The sequence below is a fragment of the Cetorhinus maximus genome, chromosome 31 (assembly GCF_964194155.1).
Source record: "Cetorhinus maximus chromosome 31, sCetMax3.hap1.1, whole genome shotgun sequence".
NCBI lineage: Eukaryota > Metazoa > Chordata > Chondrichthyes > Lamniformes > Cetorhinidae > Cetorhinus > Cetorhinus maximus.
The window spans coordinates 16,860,263-16,878,509 of record NC_135909.1 but is presented as its reverse complement, the minus strand read 5'-3'; the positions used below and the strand labels follow the sequence as shown (position 1 = coordinate 16,878,509).

The window sequence follows — 18,247 nt, the reverse complement described above, 5'->3', positions numbered from 1 at the left end:
ATCTTTACTAAATCACCTGACTGTGATGATAAAACATAATATCTTCCAGCCAGTGGAAATGTGATATAGGCACCAATAATACTAACACACCACAGAATATGTCTGATTTCTTCACGTGTGAATCCGACTGATACAGTTGTCATCATTAATTCCTGTTGGTCTCTGGCAGCTCATCATATCCAATCCTTAATCTAAAGGTAACACTGGGAATGGAAATTCCTGCTACACTCTCTCTCCCTGCCATGATAAAAAAGTCCAACTTTTTCAACGACGAACGTCTAACTCTCAAACCCAGGAACACTCCTCCAATGAGCAATCTAGTTCTGTCTCTCCTTACAGAGTACACTGTCTGCCGGCTTTATTCTCTGCTGTGAGCTACGGCTCAGTCAAAAGGTCTCTTGCTTTTACATAGCAGGAGGTTGTGTGTTCAAAACCTGAGCAGTAAGGCAGTCTGACTCTCCAGTGCAGTACTGTGGGAATTCTTTACTATTAGAGGTGCCAGCTTTTAGATGATATGACAAACTAAGGTGCCATCTGCCTCCTCAGGTAACAGATACCATGCACTATTTTGGAGAGGGGCGGGGGAGTTATTCCAGGGAGCCAGAGCCAACATTTGTCCCTCAATTAACATCACTTCAAAACAAATTACTTTGTATTTATCACATTGCAGCTCCTGGAAGTTGGCTGTGGGCAAATCCTTTAACAAAATTATTCAAAAACATGGCGATTGAAATCCTGTGAGAAAAAATCAAGTTACTATTGAGAACTCGGTTGAGAGAGATTCATTAGGCAGCAGAAAATCGGGTGAAGAATTTCTGTAAAACGACACTAGAGACAAGTCAACACGAAAGCTGGATCAACCCTTCCAAAGGTCAATGAGTAAAAGATGAGAGCTCCGAGCACCATCAGCTCATCACCCAGAGACACTCACAGGAGAATTTACTCTCCTGTCTTAGGCAGTACCTCGTGACTGAGAATGACTCTCTTCCACTCTGGGGTGTGGTTTCTGAGGAGACTAAAAAGTCCAATGCTGGCTCTGCACACTCTGCACAGGTTGGGGCAGGTAGTGTTTGAGGAGGCGGGTGGGTGGGATGCTTGGATGTTGCTCCGCTCCTTCCGCTGTTTGCACTTGGCCTCCACCTGGGCCTGTCGGAGACGTTCCAAATGGTTGGCACCTTCGCGGATTCTTCTTCTCCAGTTTGGGCGTCTCGAGCAAGAGACTCCCACAAATCGGTGGGGATGTTGCATTTTATCAGGGAGGTTTTGAGGACGTCCCTGAAACGTTTCCTCTGCCCTCCTGGTAACCGCTTGCGATGACATACCTCGGAGTAGAGAGCTTGTTTTGGGGGTTTTGTGTCAGGAATGCGGATGATGTGTACCGGCCAACTTGGCTGATTAACCATAACCAGTGCCTCGATACTGGGGATGTTGGTCTGAGAGGAGACACTGATATTGGAGCACCTCTCCTGCCATTGAATTTGCAGGATTTTGTGGAGGCGCCGCTGGTGATATTTCTCCAGGGATTTAAGGTGTCTGCTGTACGATGTCCATGTCTCTGACGCATACAGGAGGGCAGGTAGCACTGCAGCGCTGTAGACCAGGAGCTGGGGGCCGGGTTTGAGGTCCTTGACCTCAAATATTCCTTTAAACAGTCGGCCGAATGCTGTGCTGGCAAACTGGAGGCAATGTTTAGTTTCATTATGGATATCTTCCCTCACTGAGAGGAGGCCCCCAAGGTGTGAGAAATGATCCACATTGTCCAATGGTTCGCCATGGATCTTGACAGTCGGGAGGCAGCGTTTGCATCGGGAGCAGGCTGGTAGAGGACCTTTAACTTTCGGGACCTTAGCCCAAGTCTTATTATTTCATACACCTCCTTGAACGTGTTAGTGATAGTTTGGATATCGGCCTGTGAGTGTGCGCATACACAAGCATCATCAGCGGACTGCAGCTCATTCACTGGGGTTGGGGTGATCTCGGTTCTGAAATGGAGGTGACGCAGGTTGAGTAGTTTCCCACTCGTCCTATAGAGTAACCCCACTCCGGTGCGCAGCTTCATGGAGGTGGGTGAAAGACATTGGGGTGTTTAATAAGCGGGTATTTTCTGCATTTTATGGGAATCACAAAACAGCCTTGATTCTCGCACTGGAAGGAGAATTTTTAAACAATTTAACCTCCAGATAGTCTTCAGGCTGCCATGTTGACACTCCTAGGCTGATAGAATGGCGTCTGGTACATCTGTTTATCTATGTGAGCACTTAGAAAGGGACAGGATATGACCCTCAGCAAGATGTAAACTAAAAAGCTGACCTTGAGCAGGGTGATGCACGGGGTGGGGTGAGGTGGGGATGGGGTGGGGTGTTATCCATCCTAACGTTTTGATTACCTGTCCTGTATCCATTGGTCAAAATAGTTAGATAGACGATGGACAAGTGGTAAGCTACTAGCCCCCCATAAACGGTGCTGGTGAGGTGCTGATTGGGTTGCTGCCTTCTTCAGATGGAAGATGGACCAGAGGAGAAGGAGGAAGATGGAGATATCGAGGGAAGAGTTCCCTAACACTTTGACTAGAGGGCAGAATGCTGCTATCACAGGCTATTACAGATCTTTTTCTGTCCAATTAGCTAACATATCATACCTAAACAGTTCCTCCTTAATATACTTAATAAACTATCTTAAAATTACTTCTGACTAGTTGACTGTCTATTCTTGTATCTGTGGCCCCCGAACATCTTACATGGGTTGGAGGTGTTGCAGCGAGGAAGGTGGAAAAGAGCATTGGTGCGATGACACAGACTTGCTTGACCCCAGTTTTCCCTAGTGTGGGTCTGCAGCAGATCCCTTGGTAAGAGTCACGGTCTCCATGTCATCCTGCAGCAGGTGGAGGATGGTGACTAATTTCTGTGGGCAGCCAAATTTGAGGAGGATGCTCCACAGCCCCTCCTGGTTGATAGAGTCAAAGGCCTTTGTGGGGTCAAAGAAGGCCATGAATAGAGGTTGCTGCTGCTCTTTGCATTTCCTAGGTCTTGTCTTCCTGTGAAGATCATTTCCACAGTGCCGCATGATGGACAAGATCCGCATTGTGACTCTGGTATGTTATTCAGGCATGGAGAGAGGGCAATTGAGGAGGACTCTTGCAGCGACCGTCCCTGTGGCAGATGGCAGAGATACCCCTCTATAGTTACCACAGTCAGTCTGGTCTCCTTTTTTGGAGGCGGTCACAAATGCTGCATCTCAGAGATCCCCTGACATGCTCTCCTCCCTCCAGATGAGGGAGATGTGGTCATGTATTTGTTTTAAGAGTATTTCTCCACCGTATTTCACTGCTTTGGTGGGGTTCCATCTGCGCCGCTGGCCTTGATGGTTCTTAGCTGTCGGATGGCCTTTCCAACCTCATGTCGGGCTGGGATTGTGCTGAGCTGGTGGTGGGTAGCATGCTGTGGAATGTGGTCGTGGGCACTCATGTCGAGGACTGAGTCTCAGTTGAGGGGAGCCTGGACATGTTCCTTCCAGCGAGTGCTACTTCCACTGGGCTTAATAAGCACCACTACATTCTGAGTTCTCAGTGGGGTAGGTCCTTTTGTGCTTGAGCTGTAAATGGTCTTGGCTGCACTGAAGAATCCTCACATGCCTGACTGCTGGTGAGTTGTTGTATTTCCTGAGCTCTTTCCACCCAACATATGTTCTTCAGTTCATGGCGTTTTTTATGAAAGCTCAGCCTTCATTGGTCTGTAGACCTGCTTTTTAGAAGGGCCGAATGGCCTACACCTGCTCTTATTTTCTATGTTTCTATGGAAAGAGCATCACCTCATATCGCAGCATATCCGACATCCAAGCATAAAACTGTGTGTGTGAGTCACATCCCGAACACGGCTACTTTGATACCAGGTGTGTGTCTGAATACAGTAAATGGAACCACCTCACGATAAACCGCTCAATGTTTGGCGGGGGAGTTTCAGGGAGTGATGTGTGTGATTCCCTCATTTATGAATTTGTTATAGGTCCGGAAAAGGCAGAGATTCGAAAAGTTTACAGAGAAATCAACTAACTACGTCTTTTTGTCTGGCGCTCACTCCCAAATTACGGCAAACTCACGGAATCATAAAGAGCCCAGACATGGATAATCAATGATAATCACAGCCAGAGAGACCTGCAATAACCCTCAGTGTAGGAAAGGCAACACATTGTCCTTTGGTCCAAAAGCAAAATACTGCAGATGCTGGAAATCAGATACAAAGACAGAAAACACTGGAAATATTCAGCAGATCTGACAGCATCTGTGGGGAGAGAAACAGATTCACGTTTCAGGTCGTTCTGGTGAAAGGTTGCTGTCTGAAATGTAAATTATTCCTCGTTTCACAGATACTGCCAGATCTGCGAATTATTTCCAGTATTTCCATGTGCTCAACTGAGCATCATTAGTCTTAAAAACAAAAAGCTAAAAGCTACTGCGGATGCTGGAAATCCAAAACAAAAACAGAATTACCTGGAAAAACTCAGCAGGTCTGGCAGCATCGGCGGAGAAGAAATCAGTTAACTGGTTTAGCTGATAAAGCACTTGCCTTGTGGAGAGGAGCTCCTGGGTTCATCATCCCAGCAGCGCCTTATTTCGTTGAAACTGATCTGTGCGATTACGCACTTCCGTCATAACAGGGCGAAATCTGTCTTTGTTCTAGAATTGTAGTTTAAAATAGTCTCTCCCTGTATCGTTGAACAGCTGCAAAGATTTTAACACAAGAACAGAGTTTCGTTTCTGCGACTGAGGAAGACATTTGGGGGAAGAGGCCACTCACACTGAGAGACTCTTGATACCTGAAGAGATGGGCACAATTCTATTTCACAATTGAACACTGACATCGAGATTTTGGAAGACCAAGTGAAAAAATCACTGGGTCAGTGACAGAATTCAAACATCATCCCGGGGAATAAGAGGAAGAGAGATTAAAGCAGGTGACTGGAGAACTACTGGAAAAAACGACTAAATCCTGTTTTCCAGGAACTCCTGAAGTTTGGATCCGTCATTAAAGTATTTATGACTGAATCTTGGCTCTGTGGCTTAGTTGGTTAAAGCGCCTGTCTAGTAAACAGGAGATCCTGGGTTCAAATCCCAGCGGAGCCTTATTTAATTCCCAAGCTTTTGAGCTGACCTGTGCAAAATATGGCTTGGTTCGGGTGAGTACTTCCGAATTGCTGGTTCAAATTGTCCATCTTTGTGCCATAGATTATCTTCTACTCTTTCAATGCAAAGAGAGTTTTGTTTCTTTGACTAAAGAAGAGATTTGTGGAAATTGGCCACTCACACTGAGAAACTCCCTCGTGCGTTTCTACTGGAAGAGATGGGCGCTTTTCTATTTAATAGTAGAGGCTCAGGACACTGACATCGAGATTTTGGAAGAACAAGAGAACAGAACAAGAAAAAAAATCACTGGGTCAGCGAGAGGATTCAAACTTCATAAGAGGAAGAGATAAAAACAGGTGACTGCATGAACGCTGCAACAATCAGTTGCTAAATCCTGTTTTCCGAGAACTCACTGAAGATGTGTGTTTAAACTGTTTCCCACTCCGTTTAAAATGCTGAATATTCTGAGCTAACATCGGGGCAGACATTTGGTTTAACTTTATTCGTGAATAAAAATGTCAATTGTTTACATGTTGTTAACGTGACAGCACGTAAACGTTTCAAGGAATTCTCCTCACAACCTGCTTCACCGAAAGAGATTATCATTTATCTTAAATAGCCTTTCACAAAGGGGGATATTAGGTATCACTCCACGAAAATCCTAAGGGGTTTGTGACTGATTCACTACAAATAATCAGGAATTTCAAAGTGCCTCAATCAGCCACAATTTCTTCAAAAGAAACCGCTCGCGACATTCATCTCACTGAAGCAGAGTGTGACCGTGTTGTATCTGTCAGTGTGGAGGGGACGAGTCTGGGTTGGGTAGCCATGTTCAGTGTTTGTGAGAGTGGGGTCTGGGTGAGCAGCTGGTGAGTGCGACAGGGTCAGTGCTGGATGCAGGAAGCTCCCGTCAGTGTGGGTGGGTCTGAGTGATTGACAACTGGCGGTTAGAACCATAGAACACTACAGCACAGAAAACAGGCCATTCGGCCCTTCTAGTCTGTGCCGAAATATTATTCCGCTAGTCCCATTGACCTGCACCTAGTCCATAACCCTCCAGACCTCTCCCATCCATGTATCTATCCAATTTATTCTGAAAACTTAAGAGCGAGCCCGCATTTACCACGTCAGATGGTAGCTCGTTCCACACTCTCACCACCCTCTGAGTGAAGAAGTTCCCCCTAATCCTTTCCCCTTTCAACACTGTTGGTGTTTCCATAAATGAAGGAAATTCTCTCCAACATTTTATTTTCTTCATTTGACTATAAACAACTTGAACAAAAGTGAAACAGTGTAGGAACATTTTTGCTCTGTATAAAAGGGGGGTGATTTCAGCTGCTATTGTCCAGTGGTTAAAGCTTTCATCTATAAATCCATGGGATTTTTCCACTTTGACTTGAGTCCTGCTCCCTGAGGATGTTCAGTATTTTGAATTCTGTTTTATCTTGAATCCTCTATTTCCACAGAATGCTGGCACTGAAATTGCTTATACTTCCTGCCATTGTTATCTATGAAGCAGGTATTGTCTGCATGGTCTAATGGAGATATGCTTAGAGGGCTGGGCCAGAGGGTTTCTTTCAGGTTTTATGCCTTTTGGTCCATTAGCAGCAACCGGATGTCTGCAGAGGAACTAGGAATGCCGAGTACCTCTTTCTCAGGATGGACTTAATCAAGGGACAGAATGTTGGCTGAAGGGAAGATAATGGTCTGGGGATTTGGGCTGCCGTTCCAGAACATTTGGGGAATAGCACAAGGCGGTGTCGCAATGTGACAATGGCGGTATGCAACCTTGGGATATTATCCTTTCTTTATTCATTCTTGGGATGTGGGTGTCGCGAGCTAAGCCAGCATTTATTGTCAATCCTTAATTGCCCTTGAGAAGGTGGTGGTGATCTGCCTTCTTGAACCACTGCTGTCCCTCTGGTGTAGGTACACCCAAAGTGCTGTTAGGGAGTGAGTTCCAGGATTTTGACCTAGTGACATTGAAGGAACAGCGATATATTTCCAAGTCAGGATGGTGAGAGGCCTGGAGGGGAACTTCCAGTTGATGGTGTCCCATGCACCTACTGCCCTTGTCCTTCTAGGTGTTAATGGTTGTGGGTTGAAAGGTGCTGCCTAAGGAGCCTTGGTGAATTTCTGCAGTGCACCTTGTCGATGGTACGTACTGCTGCCACTGTTCATCAGTGGTGGATGGAATGAATGTTTATGGAATGAGTGCCAATCAAGCGGGCTGCTTTATACTGGATGGTGCCAAGTTTCTTGGGAGTTGTTGGAGCTGTACTCGTCCAGGCAAGTGCAGAATATTCCTTCACACTCCTGACTTGTGCCTTGTAGATGGCTTTGGGGAGTTTGACACAAAAATTGGCCCTGTAGTTGATAGTGAAAAGGATAGCTTTTGTCTCCAGAATTATATCAATGGTTTGGTTGAGTGGACGGAAAAATGGCAGATGGAATTCAATCCAGAGAAGTGTGAAGTAATGCATTTGGGGAAGGCAAACAAAGCTAGGGAACTACACAATAAATAGGTTATTGGGAGGGGTAGAGGAAGTTAGATACCTTGTGCATATCCACAGGTCCCTGAAGGTGGCAGGACAAGTGGATAAGGTGGTAAAGAAAGCATATGGAATGCTTTCCTTTATTGGACAAGGTTTAGAACACAAAAGCAGGGATGTAATAATGGAACTGTATAAAACACTGGTTCAGCCACAGCTGGAATTTTGTGCACAGGTCTCGTCACCACATTACAGGGAGGACATTATTGCTCTGGGAAGAGTACAGAGGAGATTTACAAGAATATTGCCAGGACTTGAAAATTGCATCTATGGGGTAAGATAGGATAGCCTGGCGTTGTTTTTCTTAGAACTAAGGAGGCTGATGGTGACCTGACTGAAGTGTACAAGACTATGAGGGGCCGAGATAGAGAAGGCAGGGATGTCCTTTTTCCCTGAGCACAGTGGTCAATTACCAGAGGGCACAGGTTTAAGGTGATTGGTAGAAATGGACATGAGGCAAAACATCTTCACCCACAGGGTGGTGGGTGTTTGTAATTCGATGCCTCGTTTGGTGGTGGAGGCAGAAACCCTCAACTCATTTTAAAGGCACCTGGATCTGCACCTAAAGCACTGGAACCTGCAAGGATATGGACCGGGTGCTGGAAGATGGGATTTTAATGAGCAGGTTTTTAATTGTTTTTTCTTTTTTGGTCAGCACAGACACATTGGGCTGAATGGCCTCTTTCTATGCTGTACCTTACATGTGGTTCTATTTCAGTCCTGATATTCTGTTAACCAATCTATGCTGGTTGTAATTTATCAACCCATGTTCTACCAAGTGACAATGAATCTTGTACCAGATTATTGCCTCTCAACATTTCCCCACCAAGATCATTAGATTAACTGGTCTATGGTTACTGGGTTTATCCCTATACATTATAAACACAGATGTAACATTAGCAACCTGCAGTTCACTGGCTTCACTCCCATGTCCAAGGAGAATTGAAAGATTGTGGATCAAGTCCCTGCTATTTTCACCCTTCCTTCCCTCAGAAATCCAGGATGTATCCCATCTGAATTGGGTGAATTTTCTACTGTAAGGGTTGCCAACCTTGTAATTGCTTCCTCTTTATCTATTTTCATCCTATCCAAATTCTCCACCAGCTCCTCCATCACTGTGACATTAGCAGCATTCGCTTGTTATGTGATAGCAGATGTATGTTCTCATTTAGTACCTCAGCTATGCCCTCTGCCTCCATAGGATCTCCAAATCAGCCACTCTTTCAGTGACTCTCCATTTGTTGGTAAAGGTCTGGAGTGTTTTTGCTTGCGTTAACTGCTGATCTTTTCTCATAGACTCCCTCTGCTGATCTAATTTCCTTTTCCAGCTCTTCTCTGTACTTTCTGTATTCTGCTTGGTTTTCCAATGTATTATGGATCTGACATTTATCATCAGCCTGATTTGGAGTTCCCACTGAGCACAGGATATGTAGGCAAAAGCTCTCAGCTGTCCCAACATTTCACTGATATGAGTTGTCTGTTTAACTAAACTTCTCGTCATTTAGAGTGTTCCACCCCTTCCCTTTTGTATTTCTGCTGTTGTCACTTAGTTTAAATTACACAGTAGCTCCTTCCCCGCCTGCACCTAATCCCCACACTCAACAAATCCACATTTTAAACTCTTCACTCTGCAATTCACTTTCTCTATTTGAGCTCGCAGGCCACTCGAGTTCTTGTTTGTAATTTAATTGTTCCAATTTCTTTATTCACAATTCAGGTTTGTTTTTAAATTAACAATTAATTTGCCCTGTTATTTTAATTTATTTGATGTCAATGTCTGAACAAACTGGATGTTCAAAAAACAAATCTAGAAATGATTTCTTGTTCTGCAATGATGGTCTACTCCATTCAGTTCAGTAAATCCTAATCAATAAATTCCAAACAGAATGCTGTATCTCTACTTGATGAACTGATGATGCACTGAGCTCTCAGCTTTTACTCATTGACCTTCACAGGAGTTGATCCAGTTTCGATGTTGACATGTTCGCTATTGTCGATTTACCTGGATTCTTCACCTGATTTCTCTGCTGTCCAATGAAGCTCTCTGAGCGGAGTTTTCAATAATAACTTGACTTTTCCTCACAGGATTTCAATCTCCAAGGTTTTTGAATGATTTTCTGAATACACGTCTCCCGAGTTCTCCTCGTGGTTAAGCAGAAAGTTTAACTGATGTGTTTTCAAGCAGCCGACAGCTTTACTTGAAAAGTCATTGTGACAGGATGTTGGGGTTTGAATCCAGTCACAAATCTGGTGGTGATGCCTTGTGGGTTTTTTTTTATTCGTTCCTGGAATGTGGGCATCGCTGGCTAGGGCAGCACTAATTGTCCAACCCCTTGTTCAGAGGGCACTGTTTTTTAAAAGAGTAAACCACGTTTCTGTGGGTCTGAAATCACATGTAGGCCAGACCAGGTGAGGACAGCAGATTTCCTTCCCTAAAGAACATTCGTTTTTATGACAATCGGCAATAGTTTCATTGGTTCAATGGCTTTAATTCCAGATATTTATTGAATTTAAATTCTACCATTTGCTATGGTGGGATTCGAACCCCAGTCCCGAGAACATTACCCTGGGTCTCTGGAATACCAGTCCAGTGACAATACCACTATGCCACTGTCTCCCCTGCAGCTCCAGCTCTCACGTGATATGCCAGGGGATGACCTCATAATTGCCCCAGTCATGTAGCTGTGGATTGGGCGATTTCTTAAACATGTTCACTGGGGCTGACTTAGTCGTACTTGGCTTTGAAACAGACAGGTATGTCTTCTGCTTTATCTGACCTTGTATATTCCTAGATAACCAGGGGGCTCTAGATTTGGCAGTATTGTCCTTTTTCTTTGTGGGGACATGTATACATCGTTCCCGTAGAATCCTGCTTTTGAATGCCTCCCACTGGTCTGTCACACTGATTCCCTTCAAGTAGCTGCAACCAGTCCACTTTGGCCAGGTCAACTCTTAGCTTCATAAAATTTGTCTTCTCCAATTTAGAACTTTCACTCCTGTTCTATCATTATCTTTTCCATAATTATATTAAATCCCACTGTATTGTTGTCACTATCTCCAAAATGATCACCCACTGCACCTTCATCCACTTGGCCAGCTTCATTTCCTGAGACTAAATCTAGAATTTCACTCCCTCTCATCGGGCTTATGTGCTGGCCAAAAAAGTTCCCCTGAATGCAGTTCAAGAATTCTGTGCCTATTACACTGTTCGTACCCCAGTTGATATTAGGGTAATTGAAGTACCAAACTATTTTCCCCCCAACGTTTTTGTACTCAGAAATTTGCATCCACATTTACTCTTCTATCTCCCTCTCACTGTTTGGGGTTCTCTCGTACACTCTGAGTAGTGTGGCTGCTGTCTTTTTATTTCTGAACTCAAACTATCTCGCCGCATTTGATGAACCATTTGATATATCATCCCTCCTCACAGCTGTAATTGATTCTTCGACAAATAATGCTGCACCCCCACTTTTTCAGCCCCCTCTATGTCCTGCCTGAAAACCCTTTATCCAGGGATGTTGAGCTGGCATTTTTGCACCTCTTTAACCCAAGTTTCCGTCATAGCAATATCATCATGCTACCACGTGTCCATCTGTGCCCTCAGCTCATCGGCTTTCTTTGCTTTACTCCTTGCATTGAAATAAATACCTTTTAACTTTGCCAAATTCCTGTGTTTAAACATTTTAACCTTTGCTTTTTCTGTCTTTCAGAGTCACCCGCTAATTTTCTGTCTCCCGCTCCCTGCTCTGAATTTGTCCGATCTGAATCCGCCCTCAAGTTCCCATCCCCCTGCCAATCTAGTTTAAATCCTCTCCAAAAATATTTGATACATTTCTTGGCAAAGTTTCAGAGTAGGGTAGTAAGGTTAATGATATGTTTCCGCTCTTCCAAAGGCGTTTGAAAAACTCCCACATAATAGTCTTGTCAGTAAATTCAAGCAAATGGGATTAAAGGACAGAGGCAGCATGGATACAAAATTGAATAAGGGACAGAAAGGAGAAAGTGGTGGCGAGCGGTTGTTTTTCAGAGTGGGGTGGGGTGGGGTTGAGACAGATCTGATGCTCTGTCAGGTCAGCCGGCTGTTCTATTCCCATTCCCTGAAATTTTATTTTAAATTTTAATAACTTCCAGCCTATATCCAAGTTTGCTGATGACACTAGGTTAGGTGACATGGTTAGTAGTGTAGGTGGGAGCAGCAAGTTTCAAAGGCTCATTGACAGATTCAGTGAGTAAACAAAACTGTGGCCGATGGTGGTCAACATGCGGAATTGTGAGGTCACCCATCTTGGAGCAAAGAAAGATCAGAGAATTTCCTAAACAGTCAGAAACTTGGGATTGTGGACGAGCCTGAGCGAGGCTGGACAATGGTTAAAAAGCAGCGGCAGAACAGCAGCGAGAGAGAGAAGGAGAGAAGAGAAGAGTGACAGCGACGACGGTGCGGGGGGGATAAAGAGCTGTGAGGGAGGGGTTGGAGCAAACCGGCCATGTTTATAATAAATAGTCAAAGCATGATATCAGGGGAAAGAAGGGAGCTGGTTGGTTTGTGCAGATTTCTCTAAATTAGGGCTTTGATTTAAACTAGGAGCTGGAAAAGTAAACATTTCAATCAGGGTAAGTACAACAGTAAGTATAAGTGCAATAAGAGTATTAGTGCAGAGCAGGTCAAGAGGCAAAACATAAAATTAATAATTTAAACAAGGTACAAACTGGATTCTAAAAGAGGGATTAGAGGTTTGTTTTCGATCATGGATGGGCAGCTGAGACCTGTTGTTTGCAGTTCCTGCCCCATGTGGGAGCCTCAGGACACTTCATGTGACTTGGGGGCCACATGTGCAGGAAGTGTCTCCAGCTGCTTGAGTTCGAGCTCAGGGTTTCCGTGCTTGAGGGGCAGCTGGAGTGACTGCAGAGAATCAGGGAGGATGACAGCTTCCTGGATCGTATGTTACAGGAAGGGAACACACAAAAAGGAAAGAGAGAGTTCAAGATGGTAGATGAGTGGCAATCCGGAAGAGTAGGAAGAGGCAAGAAATGAAGGAGTGTTCGGGGTGTGTGCCACTGTCAAACTGGTACTCAGCATTGGAGACTGCTGGGAATGGTGACACCCTGAAGGAGTGCAGTCCAGACCATGGCATCAATGGGCAAGAAACTGCACAGGGTAGAACAGCAAAGAGTAGAAATGCAGTCATTATTGGAGATTTCATAGTCAGGGGGACAGACAGGCATTTCTGTAACCTTCACCGTGAGTCCCAGAAGGTGTGTTGTCTCCTTGGTACCAGGGTAAAGGACATCACGGGGAGGGTACAGAATATTCTGCAGGGGGAAGGGAGCGAGCCAGAGGTTGTGGTACACGTCAGTATTAACGACACAGGGAGGACAGGTATTGAGGTCCCTCCGTCAGAATTGCAGCAGCGAGGGAGGTAGTTAAAAAGTGGGACCTCGAAGGGAGTAATCTCTGAATTACTGCCAGTGCCACGTGCTGGTGAGAACAGAAATGTGAAGATAAGGAACATCAAATGTGGCTTGAGGCCAATGCAGGGGGGAAGGATTCAGATTCTTGGGACACTGGGACCAGTTCTGGGACAGAAGGCACCTATTCAAATGGAAGAGGTTGCACCTTAACAAGACTGGGACCAATGTGCTCATGGGGAGGGTCTCTCATATGGTTGGGGAGGGTTTGAACTAAACTGGCAGGAGACTGGGCGCCAGTATACGTAAGTGGAAAAGAGGAATGGCTAGAGAAGAAAGTAGGACCATATAAGATAGGAGTAGATGAAGAAGGAATCTAAGAGGAATACAGAATACAGAAAGGGAGGGGAACCAAAGGCAGGGCTCCATGAATGATGAGGAAAATAGAAAATATAATGAAGCAATGAAGCATGATGCATGTCAGATGAATTCTTCAAGTGTGAACCAGTTCACTGTTATTGGACGAGAGTGTGGAATTAACTCTATATACGCCCGTCTCTGTTACTTTGTCTGAGAGTGAATTCATTCTCTATGCTTCAGTATTTTAGTGTGGCATTAACACTCTGTAAATCTGTTACTGTATGAGTGTGGAATTCACTCTCTGTCAATCTATAATAAGGTGAATGTAATTAACTCTCTGTCCGTCAGTCTCTGTTACTCTATGGAAGTGGGTCACTTTCAAGTTATCAAACTGCAGCTAGTAGAGAGTCACAGGGATCAGTGCTGGGTTCTCAGCTATTTACAATCTATATTAATGACTCAGATGAATGGAGGGAGCATCACCAAATTTTCAGACAATATATAGATAGGTGGGAAAGCAGGTTGTGAGAGGGACACAAAGAGTCTGCAAGAGGATATAGAAAGGTTAAATCAGTGGGCAAACATTTGGCAGATGGAATACAATGTGGAAAAATTTGATGGGAAGAAGAGAAAAACAAAACATTATTCAAATGATATATATGAATGACCTAGATTGTGGTGTGCAGGGTATGATCTCAAAATTTGCAGGTGATACAAAGATTGGAAATAGTGTCAATTGCGATCGGGATAGTCTTGAGCTTCAAAAGGACATAGAGATGTTGGTGAAAGCAAAAAACTGCGGATGCTGGAAATCCAAAACAAAAACACCTGGAAAAACTCAGCAAGTCTAGCAGCATCTGTGGAGAGGAACACAGTTAACGTTTCGAGTCCGAATGACCCTTCAACAGAACTAAGTAACAATAGAAGAGAGGTGAAATATAAGCTGGTTTAAGGGGGGTTGGATAGAGGGCCAGTGATAGGTGGAGATAACCAAAAGATGTCACAGACAAAAGGACAAAGAGCTGTTGAAGGTGGGGATATTATCTAAGGAATGTGCTAATTAAGGGTAGAAGACAGGACAAGCAAAGTACGGATAGCCCTAGTGGGGGTGGGGTGGGGTGAAGGAATCAAAAAAGGCTAAAAGGTAGAGATAAAACAATGGATGGAAATACATTTAAAAATAATGGAAATAGGTGGGAAAAGAAAAATCTATATAAATTATTGGAAAAAAAAGGGGGGGGGATTGGAAAGGGGGTGGGGATAGAGGAGAGAGTTCCTGATCCAAAATTGTTGAACTCAATATTCAGTCAGGAAGGCTGTAAAGTGCCTAGTCGGAAGATGAGGTGCTGTTCCCCCAGTTTGCGTTGAGCTTCACTGGAACAATGCAGCAGGCCAAGTACGGACATGTGGGCGTGAGAACAGGGTGCAGTGTTGAAATGGCAAGCGACAGGGAGGTCTGGGTAATGTTGTGGACAAACCGAAGGTATTCTGCAAAGCGATCACCCAGTCTGCGTTTGGTCTGTCCAATGTAGAGGAAACCGCAGTGGGAGCAACGAATGCAGTGGACTAAATTGAGGGAAGTGCAAGTGAAATGCTGCTTCACTTGAAAGGAGTGTTTGGGCCTTTGGACGGTGAGGAGAGGGGAAGTAAAGGGACAGGTGTTGCACCTTCTGCGGTTGCATGGGAAGGTGCCGTGGGAGGGGGTTGAGCTGTAGGGGGTGATGGAGGAGTGGACCAGGGTGTCCCGGAGGGAATGACCCCTGTGGAAAGCCGCCAGGGGGTGTGAAGGGACGATGTGTTTGGTGGTGGCATCATGCTGGAATTGGCGGAAATGGCAGAGGATGATCCTTTGAATGCGGAGGCTGGTGGGGTGATAAGTGAGGACAAGGGGTACCCTATCATGGTTCTGGGAGGGAGAGGAAGGTGTGGGGGCGGATGCGCGGGAGATGGGCCGGACACGGTTGAGGGCCCTGTCAACCACCGTGGGTGGAAAACCTCGGTTAAGGAAAAAGGAAGTCATGTCAGAGGAACTGTTTTTGAATGTGGCATCATCAGAACAGATACGACGGAGGCGAAGGAACTGAGAGAATGGGATGGAGTCCTTACAGGAAGCGGGGTGTGAGGAGCTGTAGTCGAGGTAGCTGTGGGAGTCGGTAGGCTTGACATGGATATTGGTGGACAGTCTATCACCAGAAGTTGAGACAGAGAGGACAAGGAAGGGAAGGGAAGTGTCAGAGATGGACCATGTGAAAATGATGCAGTGGTGGAAATTGGAAGCAAAATTAATAAATTTTTCCAGGTCCAGACGAGAGCATGAAGCAGCACCAAAGTAATCATCGATGTACCGAAGAAAGAGTTGTGGGAGGGGGCCGGAGTAGGACTGGAACAAGGAATGTTCCACATACCCCATAAAGAGACAGGCATAGCTGGGGCCCATGCGGGTACCCATAGCCACACCTTTTATTTGGAGGAAGTGAGAGGAGTTTAAGGAGAAATTGTTCAGTGTGAGAACAAGTTCAGCCAGACGGAGGAGAGTAGTGGTGGATGGGGATTGTTCGGGCCTCTGTTCGAGGAAGAAGTGGAGAACCATCAGACCATCCTGTTGTGGGATGGAGTTGTAGGGGGATTGCACGCCCATGGTGAAGAGGAAGCGGTTGGGGCCAGGGAACTGGAAATTGTTGATATGATGTAGGGTGTCAGAGGAATCACGGATGTAACAATCCCCATCCACCACTACTCTCCTCCGTCTGGCTGAACTTGTTCTCACACTGAACAATTTCTCCTTAAACTCCTCCCACATCCTCCAAATAAAAGGTGTGGCTATGGGTACCCGCATGGGCCCCAGCTCTGCCTGTCTCTTTATCGGGTATGTGGAACATTCCTTGTTCCAGTCCTACTCCGGCCCCCTCCCACAACTCTTTCTTCGGTACATCGATGATTATTTCGGTGCTGCTTCATGCTCTCGTCTGGACCTGGAAAAATTTATTAATTTTGCTTCCAATTTCCACCCCTCCATCGTTTTCACATGGTCCATCTCTGACACTTCCCTTCCCTTCCTTGTCCTCTCTGTCTCAATTTCTGGTGATAAACTGTTCACCAATATCCATGACAAGCCTACCGACTCCCACAGCTACCTCGACTACAGCTCCTCACACCCCGCTTCCTGTAAGGACTCCATCCCATTCTCTCAGTTCCTTCACCTCCGTCGTATCTGTTCTGATGATGCCACTTTCGAAAACAGTTCCTCTGACATGTCCTTCTTCTTCCTTAACCGAGGTTTTCCACCCACGGTGGTTGACAGGGCCCTCAACCGTGTCCAGCCCATCTCCCGCGCATCCGCCCTCACACCTTCTCCCTCCGAGAACCATGATAGGGGCCCCCTTGTCCTCACTTATCACCCTACCAGCCTCCGCATTCAAAGGATCATCCTCTGCAATTTCCGCCAACTCCAGCATGATGCCACCACCAAACACGTCTTCCCTTCACCACCCCTGGTGGCATTCCACAGGGATCGTTCTCTCCGGGACACCCTGGTCCACTCCTCCATCACCCCCTACACCTCAACCCCCTCCCACGGCACCTTCCCGTGAAACCGCACAAGGTGCAACACTTGCCCCTTTACTTCCCCTCTCCTCACCGTCCAAAGGCCCAAACACTCCTTTCAAGTGAAGCAGCATTTCACTTGCACTTCCCTCAATTTAGTCTACTGTATTCGTTGCTCCCAATGCGGTTTCCTCTACATTGGAGAGACCAAATGCAGACTGGGTGACCGCTTTGCAGAACACCTTCGGTCTGTCCGCAAGCATTACCCAGACCTCCCTGTCGCTTGCTATTTCAACACTCCACCCTGTTCTCATGCCCACATGTCCGTCCTTGGCCTGCTGCATTGTTCCAGTGAAGCTCAACGCAAACTGGAGGAACAGCACCTCATCTTCCGACTAGGCACTTTACAGCCTTCTGGACTGAATATTGAGTTCAACAATTTTAGATCATGAACTCTCTCTTCCATCCCCACCCCCTTTCCGATCCCCCCTTTTTTTTCCAATAATTAATATAGATTTTTCTTTTCCCACCTATTTCCATTATTTTTAAATGTATTTCCATCCATTGTTTTATCTCTACCTTTTAGCCTTTTTTGATTCCTTCACCCCACCCCCACTAGGGCTATCTGTACCTTGCTCGTCCTGCTTTCTACCCTTAATTAGCACATTCCTTAGATAATATCCCCACCTTCAACAGCTCTTTGTCCTTTTGTCTGTGACATCTTTTGGTTATCTCCAACTATCACTGGCCCTCTATCCAACTCTACTTGTCCCACCCCCCCTTAAACCAGCTTATATTTCACCTCTCTTCTATTGTTACTTAGTTCTGTTGAAGGGTCATTCGGACTCGAAACGTTAACTGTGTTCCTCTCCGCAGATGCTGCCAGACTTGCTGAATTTTTCCGGTATTTTTGTTTTTGTTTTAGACATGTTGGTGGATTGGGCAGGCAAGTGGCAGATGAAGTTCAGTACAGAGAAGTGTGAGGTGATTCATTTTGACAGGAAATATATGGTGTGACAGTACAAAATAAAGGGACAGCCTCTAAAGGAGGTGCAGGAACAGAGGGACCTCAGTGTATATGTACATAGGTCATTGAAAATGGTGGGGCATGTTGAGAGAGCAGGTAATAAAGCATATAGTATCTTAAGCTTTATTAATAGGGACACTGTGTGTAAGAGTAAGGAGGTAATGCTGAACTTGTATAAGACACTCTTTTGGCTTCATCTGGAGTACTGTGTCCAGTTCTGGGCGCCACACTTGATGAAGG

The 18,247-nt window shown here is 45.4% G+C and overlaps 1 protein-coding gene, 1 long non-coding RNA gene and 1 other non-coding gene across 3 annotated transcripts in view; 1 reads left to right on the top strand and 2 right to left on the bottom strand.

Annotated features, from left to right (window-relative positions):
• Positions 1 to 18,247, bottom strand: part of LOC144670304 (uncharacterized) — a 210,811-nt gene that overhangs the window by 75,626 nt on the left and 116,938 nt on the right. The gene's annotated exons all lie outside the window — the stretch shown is intronic.
• Positions 1 to 18,247, bottom strand: part of LOC144670504 (uncharacterized) — a 35,252-nt gene that overhangs the window by 9,889 nt on the left and 7,116 nt on the right. The window contains exon 2 of the long non-coding RNA XR_013573891.1: positions 87 to 191. This is a non-coding gene — a long non-coding RNA (uncharacterized LOC144670504). The remainder of the gene's footprint in view (positions 1 to 86; positions 192 to 18,247) is intronic.
• trnat-agu (transfer RNA threonine (anticodon AGU)) lies at positions 5,046 to 5,119 on the top strand. Its single transcript has one exon. It is a non-coding gene; the product is annotated as a tRNA-Thr (tRNA).